Source organism: Sinocyclocheilus grahami, unplaced genomic scaffold, assembly GCF_001515645.1.
Source record: "Sinocyclocheilus grahami isolate Dianchi unplaced genomic scaffold, SAMN03320097.WGS_v1.1 scaffold249.1, whole genome shotgun sequence".
NCBI lineage: Eukaryota > Metazoa > Chordata > Actinopteri > Cypriniformes > Cyprinidae > Sinocyclocheilus > Sinocyclocheilus grahami.
The window spans coordinates 1169666-1195525 of NW_015505428.1; the positions used below are offsets into that span (position 1 = coordinate 1169666).

At 35.4% G+C, this 25860-nt stretch overlaps 1 pseudogene; it reads left to right on the forward strand.

The window, feature by feature from the left end:
- Window positions 1–4385: 4385 nt before the first annotated feature.
- LOC107598294 (glutamyl-tRNA(Gln) amidotransferase subunit B, mitochondrial-like) overlaps window positions 4386–25860 on the forward strand; it is a 22335-nt pseudogene continuing 860 nt past the window's right edge.

Below are 25860 nucleotides of genomic sequence, written 5' to 3' on the forward strand. Positions count from 1 at the left end.
AAGTGTTCTATTTCAAATAAATGCTACATGTTCTTTTGAACTTTTTATTCATCAAAGAATCCTGGAATATTTCATAGTTTCTACAAAAATATTAAGCGGCACTACTGTTTTCATTGATAATAATCAGAAATGATTCTTGAGCAGCAAATCAGCATATTAGAGCGATTTCTGAAGATCACATGACACTGAAGACTGCAGTAATGATGCTGAAAATTCCCAGCAATAAATTACATTTTAACATACATTCACATAGAAAACAGTTTAAATTGAAATAATATGTCACAATATTACTGATTTAACTGTGTTTGTGATCAAATAAATGCAGCCTTGGTGAGTGCAAGAGATCTTTTACCTTTTGAATGAAAAAAGTAAGTAAATAATGACAGATTTTCATTCATTCAATTTTATTTTTTGTGAACGATTCTGTAGTGCAAGGATTCATAATGAAAGCAGATTTAACTAAAGCTATTGAATCTTAACCTGTAACCAGTTCCTAATAGCGTTTAACTTTATGATACATGCCTATAAAGATGCTGCATGTTAGAAAAAACATTTCATGAGCTTGAATGGAAGATAAAAATCTGAACATGTCAAATATATTTTCACCACCCTACAATCGAGACCACGCAACATTTCTACTGAAGCCCATCCACTTTGAGGTTTGTAACACTGCATTTTCAGTCAGATTTTCTGTAATGCTCATCTCCAGTGGCAAACTGAATCACTGAAATCACTGTCTATTCTGTGGCTGCTCAATCATTTGTGTGATTCAGGGAAAACGGGAGAAATGAGAGGAAATGAGGAAACACTATAGGCCCTACATCTTTAAATGCAGCTTTTTAAAAGAAAGATTTCCCTGATTTTTAATTCTGAGACTGTTCACGGCTGTCAAGATAGACAGGGAAAAAACGTTGAAGATTGACATAGCGGCGGGCCTTCCATACTGTCTCTGAATGACATTAAATGGAAAAGAGATGCTGGGAAAATCACTGTCTGGCTACCGAAGTCTGAGTGGCATGAGAAATCACTGAGCGAGGGGGAAAGCAGCAGTAAGGCGTCCCCTACGGTGCGGGACGCTGACAGCTCACTCTGCTGGACACAGAGAAAGAGATACACAATAGATCAACAGCATCAGGGAGAAGCAAGTTCTGTTTGTAACATCATCTTGATTATGCTCTGGCTCTTTTGATGCTGCAGTAAAAACAACTCCGTTTGCTAAGGACTTGAATAGCAGTCAAAACAATTCGGATAAAACCGACTTTGGTAAATAGACCTCAAATCTTTTAAACCTGGAAACAATGAAATGATGGCCCTTTCTGACTGCAGGAATAAGAGCAAATCTATTGATCACACTCTATTCTGATGCTTGATCGGTAGCAGTATCAGTGCAGTAAGAGAGAAGTTCTGATAAACATATGTGACCCTGGGCCACAAAACCAGACTTAAGTATCAATTTTTCGAAATTGAGATTTATACATCATCTGAAAGAATAAATAAGCTTTCCATTGATGTATGGTTTAGCTGTAATATTTGGCTGAGATACAATTATTTGAAAATCTGGAATCTGAGGGTGCAAAAAAATCTAAATATTGAGAAAATCGTCTTTAAAGTTGTTCAAATGAAGTTCTTAGCAATGCATATTACTAATCAGAAATTAAGTTTTGATATGGTAGGAAATTTACAAAATATCTTCATGGAACATGATAATGATTTTTGTCATAAAAGAAAAATCTATAATTTTGTCCCATACAATGTATTGTTGGCTATTGCTACAAATATACCCCAGCGACTTAACACTGCTTTTGTGCTGCAGGCTCACATATGGTTTCCAGTAAAACTAAATTAATATGAACATTTCTAAACAATCTTTTAAAGGAATAGTTCACGCAAAAATGCAGATGTAGATGACACGACTCCAGTCCATCAGTTAACGTCTTGTGAAGAGGAAAGCTGCATGTTTGTAAGAAACAAATCTATCATTAAGACGTTTTTAACTACAAACTGTTGCTTCTGGATAAAATATGAGTTCGTAATCCATAACGCTTCCTCCAGTGAAAAAGTAAATGTCGTGTTGTCTCTCACATCAAAGTCCAGCCACATATTAGTTTCGAGCGGTTAAAACGCGGCTTGATCTGTGCAGATTTTTCTCCTGATTCAGACCAGAACACTTTTTCACTGGAGGACGTGTTATTATGGATTATGGACTCATATTTTGCCAAGAACAATCTTAATGCTGGATTTGTTTCAGCTTTTGTCTTCTCCAGATGTTAACTGATGGACTGGAGTGCTGTGGATTATTGTGATGTTTTTATCAGCTGTTTGGACTCTCATTCTGACGGCACCCATTCACTGCAGAGCATCCATTGCTGAGACACTGATGCAATGCTACATTCCTCCAAATCTGATGAAGAAACAAACTCATCCTAATCTTGGAAAGGCCTGAGCGTGAGCACATTTTTTGCTCTATTATCCATTTTTCAACATTGGTCTGCGGCTCCAAAGCTACATATTTCTTTATGGACAGCTTATTTCTTTAAATTTGTTTTTAGAAGTCTTGAAAGTTTATTAACATGGGGATTCGCATGTAAAAGGTAAACAACAAAAAAAGCTCCGATCATGTCCTTTCAGTCATACTTCGAAATAGAACTTGCTGTTTATGTTATTTTTATAATACGCCATACTTTCACCTAAACTGAATAATTAAACAAGTTTAAATGGGTAAATCTTCTAATATGTATTTTTGATTTTTTTTTAAATATTTTCTGACATGCTCCAATTCTTGTTAAAACATGCCAGACATGCTTATTTTGTGCTTTCTTAGCAGTTTTTGTGTGAAATCATATTTATTTTGTCTATCAAAAGTGTGCTGTCATAAGGGCACTGACATTTTAAGATCAATCAGTGCAAGTTTCGCTTCAGCTGAAACAGCTCAGACTTACATTTTAGTCTAAGCCTTTTCTGTGAAACTGGGGGTTAATGAGCTGATGAATTTAATCAGGTGTCCGGAACCTTGCTAAGTAGAGGTGTATATACCGTCAGAATAGCAAACATTACAACGATAATCAGAAAGTTGTTCCTTAATTCTCTGAATGCCATTGGTTTTGGTTGTGATATTGAGTGTGCAGGTGGATAATTACAATGAATTATAACATAATCAGTATAAAGAAAATTTACTGAACTCCTGTCAAAATTATGCATTTTGAAAAATCACTTAGATTAGGTAGACAGTACTGCTCATATTTTCACAAACAGGATTTTTCATAAATGCACCCATTTTGCAATGTCTGGAACTAAAAACACAATTGTTTTTTAGCTCACTCCAATAATGTTCCATATAAAAGGAGCATTATCATACTGAAACCTATGCCTAACAGCACAGTCGCCAGAATAAAAATGTCCCGATTAATTTACTCAACATGTCATCCAAGATGTTCATGTCTTTCCATCTTCAGTCGCAACAAAATTAAGGTTTTTGAAGAAAACATTGATTTCTCTCCATATAACGGACTTCAATGGGGACCAACGGGCTGAAGGTCCAAAATGCAGTTTCAGTGCAGCTACACGATCCCAGCCGAGGAATAAGAGTCTTAGTGAAAAGATAGGTCATTTCTAAAAAAATAAACATTTATATACTTTTTAACCCTAAATGCTCGTCTTGCACTAGCCGGACTTCACGCATTACGTAATCACGTTGGAAAGGTCACGCACGGTCAGCTCTTCATCGGCGTGCTCCGGTTACACTATTCCATTCATCTTTGACTTGAAGACCTGGATTCCTAAAATACTTGATTAGTGCCAGATACAATGTTTCCACAGTGAACACAGAGACCATGTGAGCTGCAAAACACTTTACTGTGATGAAGCAAAAACACTAAACAGCAAAGCAACGTACACTTGTCCATAGCAGCTTTTGTTTGGTAAAATAATACATTAGGAGGACTTTAAAACTAAGTGGAAATGTGCAAACAGGTTTCTTACATACACACTTTAAAAAGCTGGACGTTTGCATATTTAACTATAGCAACGTTTAAGAGCACAGTGGATTTTTACAGTTTAAGGCACTCAACATCAGCTCCCCGAAATCAGTCCTTGTATTCAGTGTATTTCTTGGCAAATCCGTGAACTTTGCTGACTGCTTGAAGTCTCAGCATTGTGTTTGGATCCGGTCCCGTTTTGCTGCAGTGCCATCTGTACCGTAAACAAGCAAAAAGCGAGTCGTGAAGTGCTTAAAGATGACCATGCCTGAATCTCCCGCCAATAGCTTGTGGATGCAGTCAAAAGAAGTCGCCGGAAACGTTGCCATTGTGCCATTATGGGAGTTGTAGTTTTTTCCTTCACTCGCGGCTCTGTAAAACTACATGTACCATCTGCCCGCACACAAAAACATGGCAGCCTCCTCTTCAGGATATTACAGTATGCTCTTCAAACTAAGGAAATATGCTAATACATCACAACGTTTATATCATAGTGATACTTTTAATGTCGTGATAAGGACAATATGGACATCTGGATCCAAAAGTCAACTTCAGCCCAAAGTGCATTTTTAAAAGGTAGGCATCAAATGCTTTCTAGGTTGGAGGTTCATAGTTTGGAGACAATCGAATTAATCAAATTATTTAATGTGGTGTACAGTGTGCAGATTTGAGACTCGCTTGAATGCTGACTTTGACTTTACATGCGCTCTGAACAGTGTTATTAAATACTAATAACTAAGTAATTTACGAAACATCCTTAATGAATAATATTTATTGCAATCTAAATGATCATAGCTCATTAATTAAAGTGCATTTGGAGACCACCATTGCTAGTTGTCACATTTTTACTCCATTTAAATATTTCGTAGTAGTAAGTTTTTGTTCTTTTTAGTCTTGGATGCAAAAAATAAATAAATAAAAAAGTTTATTGTGTAAGAAAAATCTGACAATATTGGAATTTTAGTTTGGGTAAGAAAATTCACACAATTATTCTATTTTAGAGGGTTTTAAACTTTCAAAAGTTTGGGTGTAATGTTATAGAGACGCCTCTTATGCTCATCAAAGCTGATGTAAAATGTAAAAACATAAATATTGTAAAACATTATTATGATTTAAAATAGCTGTTTTCTATATTAATATATTTTACGATGTAATTTATTCCTGTGATGCGCAGCTGTATTTTCAGCATCATTCCTCCAGTCTTCAGTGTCACATGATCTTCAGAAATCATGCTAATATACTGATTTATTATTAGTGTTGGAAACAGTTTTAATGCTTAATATTTTTTTGGGAAACTGTGATACTTTTTTCAGGATTCTTTGATGAGTGAAAATTTAAAAAGAACATCATTTATTCAAAATAGAAATCTTTTCTAACAATATAAGTCTTTATAATCACTTTTTATCAATTGAACACATCCTTGCTGAATAAAAGCATTAATTTATTTCAAAAAAGTAAAAATAAATAAATTACTGACCCCAAACTTTTGAACGGTAGTGTATATTGTTAGAAAGGATTTATATTTTGAATAAATGCTGTTCTTTTTTAATTTTCACTCATCAAAGAATCCTGATAAAAGTATCACAGTTTCCAAAAAAAATATTAAGCATTAAAACTGTTTCCAACACAAGTGTGGAGTTAGCAAGATTTTTTTAACAGAAATTAATACTTTTATTCAGCAACGACACATTAAATTGATCAAGAGACAGTAAAGACATTTATAATGTTACAAAAGATATATATATATATATATATATATATATATATATATATATCTTTTGTAACATTATAAATGTCTTTACTGTCTCTTGATCAATTTAATGTGTCGTTGCTGAATAAAAGTATTAATTTCTGTTAAAAAAATCTTGCTAACTCCACACTTGTGGTGGAGTTACAACAGTAGTGTGGGACTTTGAAGCAAACATACAAAACCAATTTGTAGAGAAAGAACGTTTGTGTTATTGGACTTTTGACACGTTTTTGACAGCTTCCCTGTGTGACAGCTAGCCCTAGTCTTATCAGTATTAATAATTCCATTCATAATTGATTGGAATTGAGCTGCTGATGTCTTTTAATACCCGGTTTATGAAAGTTACTGTAAAGTGCCATCAGTTCGGGCGCCACCAACTCTTCATCTCTTGTGCTTTGTTTCCTAGTCTTCCTCAGATGGTTGGTGTTGTGGGTCTGGAAGTCCACGCTCAGATTCAGTCCACTTCAAAGCTCTTCTCTGGGTCTCGTGTTAGATTCTTGGCTCCACCAAACTCTCTTGTCTCACATTTCGATGCTTCATTACCAGGAACACTGCCAGTATGTAAATGAATTGAATTAACGTCAAATTAACTTTCTTAGATCTACATTATATCTGTCATATCATTGCATTTATAGATGCTATTAAATTTCCTAAGGTGCTGAACAGAAGATGTGTGGAAGCGGCTGTATTGACAGGCCTCGCTCTCAACAGGAAGTCGCTGTTTGACAGGAAGCACTATTTTTATGCAGACATGCCTGTGAGTTCCCTGAGCTGCACACATACTCTACCGTTCAAAAGTTTGGGATCAGAACGATTTTTAATGTTTTTTAAAGAAGTCTCTTATGCTCATCAAGGTTGCATTTATTTGATCAAAAATGTAATATTGTGAAATATTATTATGTTAGTTTTTCTATTTTAATATACATTAAAATCACATTTATTCCTGTGATCAAAGCTGTATTTTCAGCATCATTACTCCAGTCTGCAGCATCACATGATCTTCAGAAATCAGTATAATATGCTGATTTGACTGTATTCAGGCTTCAAATAAAAGATGCATTCATTTGTGAAGATTATCATGACGAACAAAATGTGCAAGAATCATAAACCTTTGTTGGTCACGGAGCTTATTCTCTGCAATAATCCCTTTTTTTTTTGGTTTGATACGAAATTCTGGGTCGGCCTACAAAAATCCGTCATTACTGCAGTGCTCTATTAATTATTCACAATGTTCTCATTAAAACGTACACACTTCTACCTGTTTGTGATGTCCTTTTTTTGCTTTAAATGAAATGTTGCAGTGTTGTGATTCATCTCAGAGCTGGCTGAATTGGCTTAGAAATCTTGAATTAGCTTAAAAATGTTTATATTCATTTCTTTTTTAAATGTCTGCAGCCAAGGCCACTGAGAAAGTGGACAGGCATTGCTGAGAACTATTGAACTAGTGATGAATTGAGCGATGCATCACAAAGTTTTATTCTTATTCCTTTATTTATTTTCTAAACGCTCTCAGGATAATATTCGCAGGAGGTGGGTTGAATACCAAAGCTGAAACATCGCTCGGACCAGTCCTTGAATGTTTTATGCTTTTAAGAGCTGACACTGTTATTCATCCACATTAGTGGTAGCTATTCTGTTTCCTACCTGTTCAGCATGCTTCACTGCTTCATTAAAGCTCAGGAAAAGAGAGAGATGCACTGGATATATGTGCATGTCTCTTTGACAAACGATGGATCCATAAAGCAGCTGATCAAAAATAACATCCACATAGAGCTGGAAGCGTATGAAAGATGTTTTCGTCCATTGCATTTGCATCATCAGCACTTCTATACACGAAGATAAAACTAAGAAACGCTGACAAATTCATTAAGCACCTATATACACTACCGTTCAAAAGTTTGGGATCAGAACGATTTTTAATGTTTTTTAAAGAAGTCTCTTATGCTCATCAAGGTTGCATTTATTTGATCAAAAATGTAATATTGTGAAATATTATTATGTTAGTTTTTCTATTTTAATATACATTAAAATCACATTTATTCCTGTGATCAAAGCTGTATTTTCAGCATCATTACTCCAGTCTGCAGCATCACATGATCTTCAGAAATCAGTATAATATGCTGATTTATTATCAGTGCTGGAGACTGTTGTGCTGCTTAAAGATTTTTTGGAACCTGTGATGCTTTTTTTCAGGAATCTTTGATGAATAAAAAGTTAAAAAGAAGAGCATTTATTTAAAATAGAAATCTTTTCTAACAATATACACTACCGTTCAACAGTTATAAAATAAGTGATAGCAAAGATTTATATTGTTGGAAAATATTTATTTTTTGAATAAATGCTGTTCTTTTTAACTTTTTATTCATCAAAGAATCCTGAAAAAAGTATCACAGTTTCCAAAAGAATATTGTGCAGCACAACTGTTGATAATTCTAATAATAAATCAGCATATTAGAATGATTTCTGAAGGATCATGTGACACTTTACACTGGAATAATGGCTGATGGAAATTCAGCTTTGCATCACAGAAATAAATTATATTTTAAAGGATATTAAAATAGAAACCATTATTTTATATTGTAATAACATTTTGCGAGATTACTGTTTTTTCCTGTATTTTTGATCAAATGAATGCAGCCTTGATGAGCAGAAGAGACTTCTTTAAAAACATTGCAAATCGTTCTGATCCCAAACTTTTGAACGGTAGTGTATATAGGTGCTTAATGAATTTGTCAGCGTTTCTTAGTTTTATCTTCGTGTATAGAAGTGCTGATGATGCAAATGCAATGGACGAAAACATCTTTCATACGCTTCCAGCTCTATGTGGATGTTATTTTTGATCAGCTGCTTTATGGATCCATCGTTTGTCAAAGAGACATGCACATATATCCAGTGCATCTCTCTCTTTTCCTGAGCTTTAATGAAGCAGTGAAGCATGCTGAACAGGTAGGAAACAGAATAGCTACCACTAATGTGGATGAATAACAGTGTCAGCTCTTAAAAGCATAAAACATTCAAGGACTGGTCCGAGCGATGTTTCAGCTTTGGTATTCAACCCACCTCCTGCGAATATTATCCTGAGAGCGTTTAGAAAATAAATAAAGGAATAAGAATAAAACTTTGTGATGCATCGCTCAATTCATCACTAGTTCAATAGTTCTCAGCAATGCCTGTCCACTTTCTCAGTGGCCTTGGCTGCAGACATTTAAAAAAGAAATGAATATAAACATTTTTAAGCTAATTCAAGATTTCTAAGCCAATTCAGCCAGCTCTGAGATGAATCACAACACTGCAACATTTCATTTAAAGCAAAAAAAGGACATCACAAACAGGTAGAAGTGTGTACGTTTTAATGAGAACATTGTGAATAATTAATAGAGCACTGCAGTAATGACGGATTTTTGTAGGCCGACCCAGAATTTCGTATCAAACCAAAAAAAAAAGGGATTATTGCAGAGAATAAGCTCCGTGACCAACAAAGGTTTATGATTCTTGCACATTTTGTTCGTCATGATAATCTTCACAAATGAATGCATCTTTTATTTGAAGCCTGAATACAGTCTGCAAAAGTGAAAAGCTAAACATATAAGCTATAAACAAACTACGGTTGCATGACTTGAACATCACCAACATTAAGACGACGCTGTCTGTCTTAATTTTAAAAAGTTCCCTGAAAGTTTCAGTTCGAATAGTTTGCAGGAGTGTGATGATAAACACAAGCGCGTTAGTGAGTAAATGAGTCTAACTGTTCGGTGTGATGACGTTTAATGTCCCATTTAGCCACATGCAAGTATTACTGAAAGATTTTAGGTTGTAGAATAAAAGGTGAAAATATCTTGAGCTTGTGTAAACCACAGACCTTATTTCAGGCCGTTAACCAAAAGTCCATCGACTTCAGGACAATTAGCTAGTTTATAATATTCAGTATATATACGTAAGTGAATGAGCTGATTTTGAACATAGAGAGATGTTTTATGGGGGGCTACATTTCCTGCTTCCATGGTAACAATGGCTTTTCCTATTGGTCGATCTCTTTTGAGCAGCGTGGGTAATGTAGTACATGTAGATTTTCTTAAAATGAAGTTGAATTCACACTGATGTGTAGTTTCTACAGAAGCATATGCTTTCTCTTAACAACACCAGAGCTCAATGTACTTTTTCCTGAAAGATTTATTTGATATCATCATTAAAAATCAAATTTTCTTTGGAGAAAATAAATGAGATTCCCCCATTTGGAACCCACCTGTTGTGCTCTATTGGGTTTTTTTCAACAATTGTTTGGCTAAATTATATATTATATTAAATTCATAATTGAAGATGCCCTGATTCTCTTGTGCAAAGATACAGCATGTGAGATTAACTCATAATTAAAAAGTATTATTAGATGAAATGGGAATGTCATTTTAATTCTGACACAAAATATCAGAAAGACAAAAGCATTCTAATTAATGCTTGTATTTGAACTGCAGGAAGAATGATTTGTGCAGTCATATCATCCTCTTTTTCTGTATTTTGTCTATTGTGATATAACATATACTGTATTACCAAACAGATTGCAAAATCAATTTTACGCCAAAATAATCAAAGGTGAGCTCGGACAACAGTCTGATTTGACATTGAAGTGGAGGAGGGAGTCTGTCACTCTTCATTAGCGCTAATTTAATTTCTTCACTGCTTATGTTTGTTTGTTTTTTGTGGCCAGGATGAGTTAGTTGATCAGGTACAACACACAGATGGTAATGGCTAATTGCTTTTTTTCTTTCCTTTACTCTTTTGCATGCCAGTAACCATGCTATATTTCCAGTGGCTTTTGGTCACGGAGTTGCCATAGCAACAGTTACGAGTGCCCTGTTTTGCTTTGCGGTGAAACCGAAAGAGGTCAGAAATGTTGCCAGATCACAAGTATCTGTATGCGTTTTCATTTTGTCATAACCTTAACCCTGGCCTTTCAACACTACCAACCCTGTCAAACACCAGATGAGATTCTGATGACAGAAGACTTCTGTGATTATGCATTAATGATATTTTAAGGCCATTTATTTAATTTTCAAGTCAGGTTGAGGTCTAAGCCAAAGCACAGCAGTGTTGTTGATGCTACAGACATCCAAAAATGATGATTCCCTGAAATGCAAAAACCAAATATATTTTACCGTGTAAAACCCAATTTATACTGTGCAAAAATATTATAAATACAAAGTTTTTAAAGCAAATATATATTTTTTTATGTTTTGGAAGTCTCTTATGCTTTTTATTATGGAAGCCTGTTTCTGCTGCGGAATAAAAAATAAAAAAGGTAATTGCGACAAGCTTATTCATTCAGCTTTCAGATGATGTATAAATCTCAATTTCACAAAATTGTCCCTTATCACTGCTTTTGTGCTCCAGGGTCACATATTTTTTTATTTGGCTCTCCTAGCACTCTGCTGCTGTTTGGAAACCCTTGGTCAGACACAGATGTGTAATAGATCTGTTTAGGTCTAGATAAACTAGCAATTAAAACGGTTTGGTGTGTGTGTTTGCAAGCAGGCTACCAGATCACTCAGCAGAAGGTTCCTATAGCAGTGGATGGCATGCTGGTCTACAGTCAATTTGAAGGTTGCAGAAGAAACCAAGTTGTAGCCAAGAGTGTGAAAATCAAGCAGATCCAGCTTGAGCAAGACAGTGGGAAGAGTCTCCATGATGAAGAACGCAGCCAGACTCTCATAGATCTCAACAGGGCAGGTGCTGCTGCGTCTTCACTCTTATACAGAGACATGAAGTCTGTAGCTTTGTGGACGGTGTCTGATATGAATGTGTCTGTAGGTGTAAGTCTGATGGAGCTGGTGATGGAGCCAGAGATGTGTTGTGGAGAGGAGGCAGCAGCTGCTGTCAGAGAGCTTCAGCTCATTTTGCAGGCTCTGGGCACCTGCCAGGCGAACATGGCCGGTGATTGAATACAGCCCCTACTGCTAACATTGATCAGAACCCTGTCTATGCACATTTATATGGGTCTCTGACACATATCACCTTGCTTGCACCAACATTATCATAGTTAGTAATCCATCCAGTATCCATAAGGGCTGCCTTTTGGTTATTTTCAGGGCATATTTCAATACTGATGTGCTTGCTCTGTAATTTGTTTTTTTGTCTAAAATACATCATTTTGACCAAATAGGTCCTGTTGTGAAATAGATTATGTTTAGATGCATGAAGTAAAATACAGTAAAATCTAGTTAAGACAATTAAGGAACTTTCCCCTTACTGTTTTTCGTTACATAAACACAAGGAAGAATGACATTTAATCAGTTTCATTTTAATAAACTGCAATATTTACATATTTTAATTGAATCTTACTAATATTTTAACAATGCATTACGTTACAATTTCTGTGCAATTTTCCAGAAACATTTTTGAGTAATGAAGCAAACAAATGGTTGCGTCAAGATGCTGTGAAAAGGACAGTTTGAACTGAATCACAGAGATTAACTGAACCTACAGACTTTTTTGCTACTGACATTTAAATGAAAGATTTACTATGAAAACTTAGACAAATAAGGATTGCAAAAGTAATCCAATGACACAGTGTTTATAAAACATCATGGCTAAAAAAGTTGTGTTACAATTACCACACTAATCATATTGCTTCATTTTATATTGGCAGCAAAATCATTAATATTCAATATATCGGCCAGCCCAGTACATGCTATTCTGTACGTCACCAAGATGTCTATTAAAGAGTGCATATCAAATATCTAATAAACAGATGTGGACTCACATACATCATAAATCAGGAATATTGCAGAAAGATCTTCTAAATGCCATTCAAACAACTGACAGGAAATGCTTTGAAGATGTATTGCAAACATAAACACAAGGAAGAATGACATTTAATCAGTTTCATTTTAATAAACTGCAATATTTACATATTTTAACTGAATCTTACTAATATTTTAACAATGCATTACGTTACAATTTCTGTGCAATTTTCCAGAAACATTTTTGAGTAATGAAGCAAACAAATTGTTGCGTCAAGATGCAGTGAAAAGGACAGTTTGAACTGAATCACAGAGATTAACTGAACCTACAGACTTTTTTGCTACTGACGTTTAAATTAAAGATTTACTATGAAAACTTAGACAAATAAGGATTGCAAAAGTAATCCAATGACACAGTGTTTATAAAACATCATGGCTAAAAAAGTTGTTACAATTACCACACTAATCATATTGCTTCATTTTATATTGGCAGCAAAATCATTAATATTCAATATATCGGCCAGCCCAGTACATGCTATTCTGTACGTCACCAAGATGTCTATTAAAGAGTGCATATCAAATATCTAATAAACAGATGTGGATTCACATACATCATAAATCAGGAATATTGCAGAAAGATCTTCTAAATGCCATTCAAACAACTGACAGGAAATGCTTTGAAGATGTATTGCAGATGAGCAAATGTTCACGAGTTTTTAAAATTTGCACACACAAATTTAACATCTGGACACTGAATGCATACTATCAGGGCCAAATGAGTAGGCTATATAACACAAAAGGACTGTGATGGGCCTCCCTCACCAATGGTCTCTCTTTTCTCTGACTATGTAAACTTTGTTTATTTAATATTTGTGCTTTGAATGCACTGAGATGTTTGAATTCTTGACTCGTAATGTGAGTGAGTCATAGTTTCAATTACACACTTTAAGAACATTGATCAAATGCAATGTTTGTGTAGGAGACACACATTCAAATATGACCCTGGACCAAAACAGTCATGATGGTCAATTTTTCGAAATTGAGATTTATACATTATCTGAAACTGAATGAGTAAGCTTTCCATTGATGTAAGATTTGTTAGGATAGGACATCTAATAAACAGATGTGGACTCACATACATCATAAATCAGGAATATTGCAGAAAGATCTTCTAAATGCCATTCAAACAACTGACAGGAAATGCTTTGAAGATGTATTGCAAATGAGCAAATGTTCACGAGTTTTTAAAATTTGCACACACAAATTTAACATCTGGACACTGAATGCATACTATCAGGGCCAAATGAGTAGGCTATATAACACAAAAGGACTGTGATGGGCCTCCCTCACCAATGGTCTCTCTTTTCTCTGACTATGTAAACTTTGTTTATTTAATATTTGTGCTTTGAATGCACTGAGATGTTTGAATTCTTGAATCGTAATGTGAGTGAGTCATAGTTTCAATTACACACTTTAAGCACATTGATCAAATGTAAGACTGCTTTTGTGCTGCAGGGTCACATTAATGAGGAAATAACTGACCTGTTCCTTCTTAAAGTGTCACCGCTCAATCAGCCTATTGTCTTCCTGTGATGAAAAATTCAATAGCTCTTGTTTAATCAAAACCCTCTGAAGCAAAATGCAGCAAATTGTTTATCTGGTGCTGACTATTCAACAGTGCACAGGGCACTCCAGAGTACTGTATTTCATGCAAATAAATCATTCAAATTCAAATGCATGCACTGTTTGTTAAGCACGGGTTTTGAGAGCTGTGGATGGGTGAATTGTAATGACTGTTTGGAGTGATTCTCATATCAGATCCCACTTTCTCTCTTCTCACAGCGGGGCAGCTTAGAGTTGATGCCAATGTGTCCATGCATCGACCTGGAGAGCCTTTGGGAGTGAGGACAGAGGTCAAAAATATCAACAGCGTGAGGCACCTGGCCAAAGCCATAGGTAAGGATACTGAGAAAGAATTTTATGGATATCAAGATCTCCCGGTTGCATTGAAGAAGGTCTTCAATTAAATTCTCTAGGCATTCCTCAGTACAGCAAGAGCCAGTGGGTTTCAGAAATGTTTTAATCATGCTGCATTCGTATTCACACACACTTTAGTAATAGCTGGAAGTCGCTTTTCTTGTGTGCTTGTCACATTTAGTCCAGCATCAATTATGCCAAAGTCAGACTGCAAATCCTAGATAAGCAACGTGAACAATAAGCATTTTCACCTCGCTCCGTCTCTGTCTCGTGTTAAATGCTCTGTCAAGATGTGGGTAAGGATACTGAGAAAGAATTTTATGGATATCAAGATCTCCCGGTTGCATTGAAGAAGGTCTTCAATTAAATTCTCTAGGCATTCCTCAGTACAGCAAGAGCCAGTGGGTTTCAGAAATGTTTTAATCATGCTGCATTCGTATTCACACACACTTTAGTAATAGCTGGAAGTCGCTTTTCTTGTGTGCTTGTCACATTTAGTCCAGCATCAGTTGGAGGGAATGAGAGTCTGTGTGTAATTATGCCAAAGTCAGACTGCAAACCCTAGATAAGCAATGTGAACAATAAGCATTTTCACCTCGCTCCGTCTCTGTCTCGTGTTAAATGCTCTGTCAAGATGTGCGCCGTTGAAGAAAGGCTGCAGAAGCCATCATCTCCGCTGCTGAAACACACACACATGCACATAACATCATAATTTCAATCACCAAGTTGTGCTTTTGAAAGCGGGAGTTTCACTCAAAAGGAAATCTGACTGATTTGATCCAAGAAAATAATGAGTGTTGAAGACCCACATAAACAGGCCTGTCAAGGACAAGGAGATTAAACAGTGCTGTCAATAAACGAAAGAAGAAACATTTGAATCGCTGAGTATGGCATGATTCTTTTAACCCCATTTTACACTGATCCCTCATAGAAAGTTATACAATTTAATGAATCTTTAATACATTTAGTTGTGATGTCCTGTAAAGACAGCTATTATACAGTATACTGTGCATTGTCGTAAAACTAAAGTACTAAGTGTTTAGTGTTTTCTACAACCCCCCCAAGCTTTTTTAATTAAAGGGATAGTTCCCCCAGAAATGAAATTTCTGTAATTAATTACTCACCCTCATGTCATTCCAGACCCGTAAGACCTTCGTTCATCTTCAGAACACAAATTAGGATATTTTCCAAGAGCTTTCAGACCCAGCATAGACAGCAACGCAACTGAAGCATTTTATGGCCCAGAAAGGTAGTAAGAATTTGTTGAATAAAGTTGTTATTTTTGTTTTCTTTGCACACCAAAAGTATTCTCGTAGCTTTATAACATTACGATTGAACCACTGATGTCACACGGACTATTTTAACAATGTCCTTACTGCCTTTCTGGGCCTTGAACGTGTCTGTGCAGGGTCAGAAAGCTCCCGGATTTCATCAAAAATATCTCAATTTGTGTTCTGAAGATGAACGAAGGTCTTACGTGTTTGGGACGACATGAGGATGTGTAATTAATGACAGAATTTTCATTTTTGGGTGAACTATCCCTTTAAGTAGTCCTCAGGAGAAATGCTGATGCACAAGCATTTGAAAAGCACTTTAGGCTCTTTTGTTGTGTTAAGAGTTTGATTGGTTCTCTCTTGGTACATGTTCCGTAGACTGCGAGATCCAGAGACAGATGGAGGTTCTGCAGAGCGGTTGGACGGTTCTTAATGAGACCCGAGCATTCAACGGCAAATCTGGGTAAGGAGGCCCAGAACAGGCAGATTTCCACAAGCACTGCATTCTCCTGTGAGATCAATGCAGTTAGACGATCTGTGTTTTACATGGTTTGAGTCTCAGATTCTATATTGGTTCCTTATTACATTTTAAACCCACAGCCACTTAAAATTTACTTAAAATAAAAATGTCAGATTAAATGCTCATTGCACACATTGAGGGTTAGTCTGTGTTTCTGACAGAATTCTGTCCCATATGAGAACATGGTTATAATACCAAAACACAATTTTGGAAACATTTTTTAAAGATTTAATTCATAATTTAATGTTTTGATGATTTTTTAAAATTTTTATTAAAATGTTATTTATTACAAAAAAACTGGTGAACATCAACGCATGCTAGTGTGATTCGAGCTGGACATCACTGAAAGTCATGATTCATTCACTGCTTATACGATAAGAAAATAATACTTTTTTTATTCAGCAAGGAAGCGTTCAACTGTGAAGGTAAAGACTTTTACATAGTTAAAAAAAAATCTAATTCAAATAAATGCTGTTCTTTTGAACTTTCTATTAATCACAGAATCCTGAAAAAATGTCGTAAAAGAAAGAAAATCACAGTTTCCATAAAAAATATTAAGCAGCATAACTGTTTAACATAAGAAATGTTTCTTGAGTACCAAATTAGAATGATTACAGTGAAGACTGGAGCAATAATGCTGAAAGAGACCTAATTTTGAACGGTTGTGTAAGTCAGGTACCACTCTGTTTAATACATTTGTTCATGAATCGGACTACACTTGTCATGCTGTTTTTTTGTGTGCAGCCCGTGAAGACAACACAATAGCCAGACATGTTGTCTTTTTACCTCATGTTCAATTCAAAATGCAACCTCACAACTCACAAAATATCATTTATTTTGTTGTGGCGCTGTAGATTCTGCTGCGCTTGTGAATAGTGACTCAGGAAATGTTGCATTTAGTCATGGGCCGCATACTGTTCCCTTGGTCTTTTTCCTGTCCATCTGTGACAGAAGATGAATGCGGTCATTTGACCTCAGTAGTGTCGACTTGTTCACATGGCAGCACCAGACATACACACTAACTCGTGCTCTCTACAGATGACAGAGCAGTATTATTGTGAGCGTCTGCCCATGAAATAAAAGTCACTTCTCACAGCTGTGTCCTCCTGCTCTTGCATATGATCTGCACAAACCACCAATCTATTAGTGTTCAGTACACAAACTTCTGGAATACTTTATTCTAATTAGTCAGTCGCAGCAGTCTATGGTCAGATATCTTTGCACAATGTCAGCTGAACTATAATTGACTTTTGGTCTCTTCTCACATAATTTCTACAATGTTTGGTTAAAATATTTGTTATTTGGTTAGTAGCCATGCAATTATCAAGATCGTGTACAGTGAGCTGGACATTAAGCCCCTTCAGGTTAATAATTATGAGGTTAATCTAAAAATAAACAAAAGATATCCAATACGGTTTAATGTAGCTTGCACAGTTGCATCACTAAGACCTAATATCCTGCTTAAAGGGACAGTTCGTGCAACAATGAAAATTCTGTCATCATTTATTAAGAATTTTTGGGTGAACTATCCCTTTAATAAGATAAATAAACTTTACTGATTAAAGTTAATAGAAGTTTATTAAGAAGGCATTGAAGTTGTTGTATTGTAGTTTTGTCTGTTGATTATTCAAATTACATGTATTGATTTTTATGTTAATAGTGTTAAGAATGTTGAGTAATTACTGTAATGACAAAAATTGTGAATGCCCCATAATGCTTAGATATTGGCTGATGCTGCTATTCTTAAAATTCACAAATTTTAATTTCCACCAAAATAGTAGTCTATAATAAAATAAAATATTATAAAGTAATATAAAATAAAATAAAAATATAAATATTTTTCCCTCCTTGCTACACATTATTCTGTACATGTACACTCTCAGTGCCTGTAAGAGTAATCTATCATAGCATTCTTTTCTTGTATTTTTTTGTTTGTTTGTTTGTTTAACTATAACTTATTTATTCTTTCTCTCACCAGTAACACAATTCTGCTGAGGGATAAGGAAGGCCTGCAAGACTACAGGTGAGCATAACCCTCTGTGAAACTTTCATGTGAGTCAAATCTGCTCCATTCTGTGGAGTCAGGAAAAAGAAATACACAAGAGGACAGTGAGCAGAGGGAAGATGGACAGTGCAGGAGAAAAGGGAAACAGGTGAAAGGAAAGTGAGTTTCTAGACAGATAAGGCAGTGTGGGAGATGGATGAAAGTGAATATGGTGACATGGAGGGAGTGAGAGAGTGATCGGGGGAACAAAACAGAGGAGGAAGAGGACAGGAAGACTTGTGTCGCTGTGATAATGCACTGGAAGCAGTAAAGAAATGGAGCAAATCATGCAGTGCCATCTACAGACTATGACCAATATAAACATTTCTAAATGACTGAAAAGCCACTTTCCGTCTACACCAGGGATCCTCAAATCTGGCCCACGAGATCCACTTTCCTGCAGTTTAGTTCTAACCCTAATCAAGCACACATGAGCATGCTAATCAATGCCTTCAGGATCATTAGAAAATCATAGGTAGGGGAGTTTGATCAGGGTTGGAGCTAAACTCTGCAGCACATTGGCCCTCCAGGGAAAGATTTGAGGAACCCTGATCTACACACTTTTCTTTTAAAAGAAATTATTCTTTTATTCAGCAAGGACACACTGCATTGATAAAAAAGTGACCGCAAAAACTTTTACAATAAATGTAGCTTCAAATAAATGCTGTTCTTTCTATTCCTCAAAGAATCCTGAAAATCGTTTTCCGACATTGATAACAAAAGATGTTTCTTTTGAGCAGCAAATCAGCATTTTTGAATGATTTTTGAAGGATCATGTGACAATCGAGCTTGGAGTAATGTTGAAAATTCAGATTTGCCATCACAGGAATGAATAACATTTTTAAATATATTAAAATTGAAAACATTTATTTAGAATTGTAATAATATTTTACAATATTACTGTTGAAAACATAGATGCAGTCTTTTTTTTAAAACACTTTTAACAAATCTTACCGACCCACACAGTATTCATGATTGGTTATCTGTGTGTAAAGAAGTCCGTTTAATTTCGGCTGCATTTTTGGCAGAAACAAATATATCCGTTGAAAATCTAACCCTAATCAAGCACACATGAGCATGCTAATCAATGCCTTCAGGATCATTAGAAAATCATAGGTAGGGGAGTTTGATCAGGGTTGGAGCTAAACTCTGCAGCACATTGGCCCTCCAGGGAAAGATTTGAGGAACCCTGATCTACACACTTTTCTTTTAAAAGAAATTATTCTTTTATTCAGCAAGGACACACTGCATTGATAAAAAAGTGACCGCAAAAACTTTTACAATAAATGTAGCTTCAAATAAATGCTGTTCTTTCTATTCCTCAAAGAATCCTGAAAATCGTTTTCCGACATTGATAACAAAAGATGTTTCTTTTGAGCAGCAAATCAGCATTTTTGAATGATTTTTGAAGGATCATGTGACAATCGAGCTTGGAGTAATGTTGAAAATTCAGATTTGCCATCACAGGAATGAATAACATTTTTAAATATATTAAAATTGAAAACATTTATTTAGAATTGTAATAATATTTTACAATATTACTGTTGAAAACATAGATGCAGTCTTTTTTTAAAAACACTTTTAACAAATCTTACCGACCCACACAGTATTCATGATTGGTTATCTGTGTGTAAAGAAGTCCGTTTAATTTCGGCTGCATTTTTGGCAGAAACAAATATATCCGTTGAAAATTCGATCTGAGGCGTGTCTTCTTGCTTTCATGCAATAATCAGAACTCGCCTGTGCTACAGTGAGATGCATGTGAGTTATGCACATTTCTAAATTAATTAAAACAGCAGTTAGTTTTATCACTTAAAGTGTTACATTCATTTTGAATAAATTTTTAAGAGGGCCTTGCCTCTGATGGACCGCCGCTGGAGCATTGGCTGGACATGTGTGGCTGGATCAGGTTGAAGAGAGATATGAGGAGGGTGTGACAGAGAGACAGAGAGGGATGGAGATTAGGCCATGAGATGACACACATGCTGTGTGAACACCGCAAATGCTGCTTTATCTGTGCACCTGATAAGAACAAACTCTTGTGTTTCCCCACGTGACCTGCCTGAGTCACGCCTTCTGCTGTGTTGCACGCATGTGCATTCTCTCTCTTTATCTCTCAGGTTCATGCCAGAGCCCAACTTGCCGCCACTGTTTGTTTATGAGAGTGAAGCTTCGGTGCCTGCAGGCGTTGACCCCGCCCATGTTGTGGTGATTGACAGGCTGAGCTTCCAGCTGCCAGAGCTGCCGTCTGTGAAGAGGACGAGGCTTGTGGAGACGTACGGCACAGTACAAGAGCACAGCTTCACGCTGGTGGTGAGAAAGTCCACAGTCAAGCTGTGCGTGTTTGTTGTTGTTTTATGGTTAATTCCAATGGTATTTGTAACTGGTCCACTTGTAAGTGCTACAATTTTCCATTCTGCCTCGATTTAAAAAGAAAAATTATTGCAACTTTTGCAACTTTATTTCTTGTAACTGTCACAATCTCACAATCACTTATTATAATTGTTATACTGTATATCAATTGCAGCTTTATTCCCCGTAATTGCAACTTTATTTCTTGTAACTGCAACTATCTCACAGTTGCGACTTCTCATAATTGTTTTTATCTACCAATTGCGACTGTTTAATAATTTCGACTTCATATCACAATTGCAACTGTTTATTGTAATTGCAACGTTGTTTCTTGTAACTGCGACTGTCAGAATTGCAATTTCTCATGATTGTCTTTATATCTCACAATTGCAACCATTTCTCTTAATTGCGACTTTATTCCTTGTAATTGCAACTTTATTACTTGTAACTGCAACTATCTCACAATTGTGACTTCTCATAATTGTCTTTATATCTCACAATTGTGAGTGTTTCTTGTAATTCTGACTTCATCTCACAATTACAAATATTTCTTGTAAATGTGATTTTATTGATCATAATCGCAACTTTATTTCTTGTAACTGCAACTACCTCACAATTGCAGCTTCTCATGATTGTCTTTATATCTCACAATTGCAACCATTTCTCTTAATTGCGACTTTATTCCTTGTAATTGCAACTTTATTACTTGTAACTGCAACTATCTCACAATTGTGACTTCTCATAATTGTCTTTATATCTCACAATTGTGAGTGTTTCTTGTAATTCTGACTTCATCTCACAATTACAAATATTTCTTGTAAATGTGATTTTATTGATCATAATCGCAACTTTATTTCTTGTAACTGCAACTACCTCACAATTGCAGCTTCTCATGATTGTCTTTATATCTCACAATTGCAACCATTTCTCTTAATTGCAACTTTATTCCTTGTAATTGCAACTTTATTGTAAATTCAACTATCTCACAATTGTGAGTGTTTCTTGTAATTCTGACTTCATCTCACAATTACAAATATTTCTTGTAAATGTGACTTTATTGATCATATTTGCAACTTTATTTCTTGTAACGGCAACTTCTCATGATTGTCTTTATATCTCACAATTGCAAATATTTCTCTTAATTGCAACTTAATTCCTTGTAATTGCAATTTTATTTCTTGTAACTGCAACTATCTCACAATTGCGTCTATTTCTCATAATTCTGACTTCATCTCACAATTGCAAATATTTCTTGTTATTGCGACTTTATTCATAATTGCAACTTTATTTCACTTTATCTCACAATCCCAGCTTCTCATAATTGACTTTATATCTCACAATTGTGACTTTATTTCCCGTAATTGCGATTTTATTACATAGCTATAACTTCATATCTCACAGTGTGACTTTATTTCCTACACTTTATCCCACATTTGCCTGTCTTATTTTTATTCTGAGGTGAAAACAGGCTTCCTTAGTTTTGGATAAATCTCATGATTTGTTATATGTTTTCTACTTTTTCCATCATAGATATTTAATATTAATTTAAAAGATTTTAATAATATTATAACTTCGTCATTTCAGAATGAGGATGGGCTTATGGACTACTTTGAGAGTGTTGTTCAGATGACCAAGATGACCAAGGCTGAACCGAGGAAGGTGATTGGCTGGGTGATCAAGGATCAATGGAAAATCTGAATAGTCAGAGTCTGAAAGTCCTGAAAGACCTCTGAAAGTGTAATTGCAACTTTATTACTTGTAACTGCAACTATCTCACAATTGTGACTTCTCATAATTGTCTTTATATCTCACAATTGTGAGTGTTTCTTGTAATTCTGACTTCATCTCACAATTACAAATATTTCTTGTAAATGTGATTTTATTGATCATAATCGCAACTTTATTTCTTGTAACTGCAACTACCTCACAATTGCAGCTTCTCATGATTGTCTTTATATCTCACAATTGCAACCATTTCTCTTAATTGCAACTTTATTCCTTGTAATTGCAACTTTATTGTAAATTCAACTATCTCACAATTGTGAGTGTTTCTTGTAATTCTGACTTCATCTCACAATTACAAATATTTCTTGTAAATGTGACTTTATTGATCATATTTGCAACTTTATTTCTTGTAACGGCAACTTCTCATGATTGTCTTTATATCTCACAATTGCAAATATTTCTCTTAATTGCAACTTAATTCCTTGTAATTGCAATTTTATTTCTTGTAACTGCAACTATCTCACAATTGCGTCTATTTCTCATAATTCTGACTTCATCTCACAATTGCAAATATTTCTTGTTATTGCGACTTTATTCATAATTGCAACTTTATTTCACTTTATCTCACAATCCCAGCTTCTCATAATTGACTTTATATCTCACAATTGTGACTTTATTTCCCGTAATTGCGATTTTATTACATAGCTATAACTTCATATCTCACAGTGTGACTTTATTTCCTACACTTTATCCCACATTTGCCTGTCTTATTTTTATTCTGAGGTGAAAACAGGCTTCCTTAGTTTTGGATAAATCTCATGATTTGTTATATGTTTTCTACTTTTTCCATCATAGATATTTAATATTAATTTAAAAGATTTTAATAATATTATAACTTCGTCATTTCAGAATGAGGATGGGCTTATGGACTACTTTGAGAGTGTTGTTCAGATGACCAAGATGACCAAGGCTGAACCGAGGAAGGTGATTGGCTGGGTGATCAAGGATCAATGGAAAATCTGAATAGTCAGAGTCTGAAAGTCCTGAAAGACCTCTGAAAGGTCTTTACTTTTGAAAAGCGAGGCAGCACCATTCAATAGCTGTGATGCATCAAAAACATTGGAAAATAAATTAGAATAAATAATTCCAAGAGTAAAGGGAGACTGTGTGAGTGTGTGTGTGTGTGTGTGTGTGTGTGTGTGCTGGAAGCTTATTTCCAGTCTGTTTGTTTTATTCCTTCTCACCAACATTGTTTCCAGTCAGTAAATAATGGAGGTTGTGTTGACTCTGCGCCTGGGGATGTGTGTACAGGAGTGTTTTTCTGGGACTCCTCCAGCTCAGTGATCAGAAACTGCCTCAATAATCACCTCTTGTTGTCTTAAGTTCACTAATGTGTGATTGAGGCCAAATTGCGTGAACACACAGAAAGAAGCCATAACCACCCAGTAATGAGTTCTCCTGGGTCTTAATGTTACTAATTCTTGCTCTCTGGTATATTTTTTATCCCACATTTGCCTGTCTTATTTTTATTCTGAGGTGAAAACAGGCTTCCTTAGTTTTGGATAAATCTCATGATTTGTTATATGTTTTCTACTTTTTCCATCATAGATATTTAATATTAATTTAAAAGATTTTAATAATATTATAACTTCGTCATTTCAGAATGAGGATGGGCTTATGGACTACTTTGAGAGTGTTGTTCAGATGACCAAGATGACCAAGGCTGAACCGAGGAAGGTGATTGGCTGGGTGATCAAGGATCAATGGAAAATCTGAATAGTCAGAGTCTGAAAGTCCTGAAAGACCTCTGAAAGGTCTTTACTTTTGAAAAGCGAGGCAGCACCATTCAATAGCTGTGATGCATCAAAAACATTGGAAAATAAATTAGAATAAATAATTCCAAGAGAAAAGGGAGACTGTGTGAGTGTGTGTGTGTGTGTGTGTGTGTGTGCTGGAAGCTTATTTCCAGTCTGTTTGTTTTATTCCTTCTCACCAACATTGTTTCCAGTCAGTAAATAATGGAGGTTGTGTTGACTCTGCACCTGGGGATGTGTGTACAGGAGTGTTTTTCTGGGACTCCTCCAGCTCAGTGATCAGAAACTGCCTCAATAATCACCTCTTGTTGTCTTAAGTTCACTAATGTGTGATTGAGGCCAAATTGCGTGAACACAGAGAAAGAAGCCATAACCACCCAGTAATGAGTTCTCCTGGGTCTTAATGTTACTAATTCTTGCTCTCTGATATATTCGGCTGCATTTATTTGATCAAAAATACAGTAATACTGTGAAATATTATTAACTTAAAAATATGTTTTAAAATGTAATTAACAAAGTTGAATTTCAGGTGCTTAAGTAACATTTCCTGTTATTAGGTTCAAAACAACTACGTAGCTTAATATTTTTGTGGAAACCGTGATGCATTTTTTTATGATTGTTTTATGAATAGAAGTTTCAAAAGAACAGTATTTGTGACCCTGGAGCACAAAACCAGTCATAAGGGTCAATTTTGTGAAATTGAGATGTATGCATCATCTGAAAGCTGAATAAATAAGCTTTCCATTGATGTATGGTTTGTTAGGATAGGACAATATTTGAAAATCTGGAATCTGAGGGCGCAAAAAAAATCTAAATATTGAGAAAATCATCTTTAAAGTTGTTCAAATGAAGTTCTTAGCAATGCATATTACTAATCAAAAATTAAGTTTTGATATATTTACGGTAGGAAATGTACAAAATATCTTCATGGAACATGATCTTTACTTAATATCCTAATGATTTTTGGCATAAAAGAGACATGGATAATTGTGACCCATACAATGTATTGTTGGCTATTGCTACAAATATCCCCCAGCGACTTAACACTGCTTTTGTGCTCCAAGGTCACATTTATTTGATATGGTAAAGACCTGTGTCCTTCCTGGATAAAAGTATTTATTTCTTTATAAATAAATCTTACTGACCTAGTAGTCTATATCTTACCACAATAAAAGAAAGACCTAATTAACAAGCAGGTGTGTTGCAAGTTTCAAACATTCATTAACAACTTATGTGCTGAAGTTAGCACCAGTGATGCTCTACAAGGAACCAGAACGAATGTTTCTCAAAGTGAGAGGAAATCCAGCAATCCTACAGACAACAGGTCATTCAGTCCGTTGTATAAAATGGCCCGTGACCAGGTTTACAAAGTATGTCTACTGTACTGAAAACTGTACAGACAATGTTGAAAATGAAGGACTAAAGAAATAGGCACTTTTAGTAGATAAGGCCATCGTGGGAATATCAGCATCAGAACAGTCTGCAGAGCATATGGTCATCAAGTGTTATCAATGTCTAATGCTTCTTAAAGCTCAATGACTGTATGGCCTTCACGCTTTAGTTTTGGCCTGAAATTTCAGTTAAATGTCCAGCATTTTGTGTCCTTAAGTCACCTTTATGAAATGAAGGCAAATCAATTGACTGTTTTACAGCTGGTTGCCGGGAAATGAGGTTTGGTAATGCATAATCAATCAAA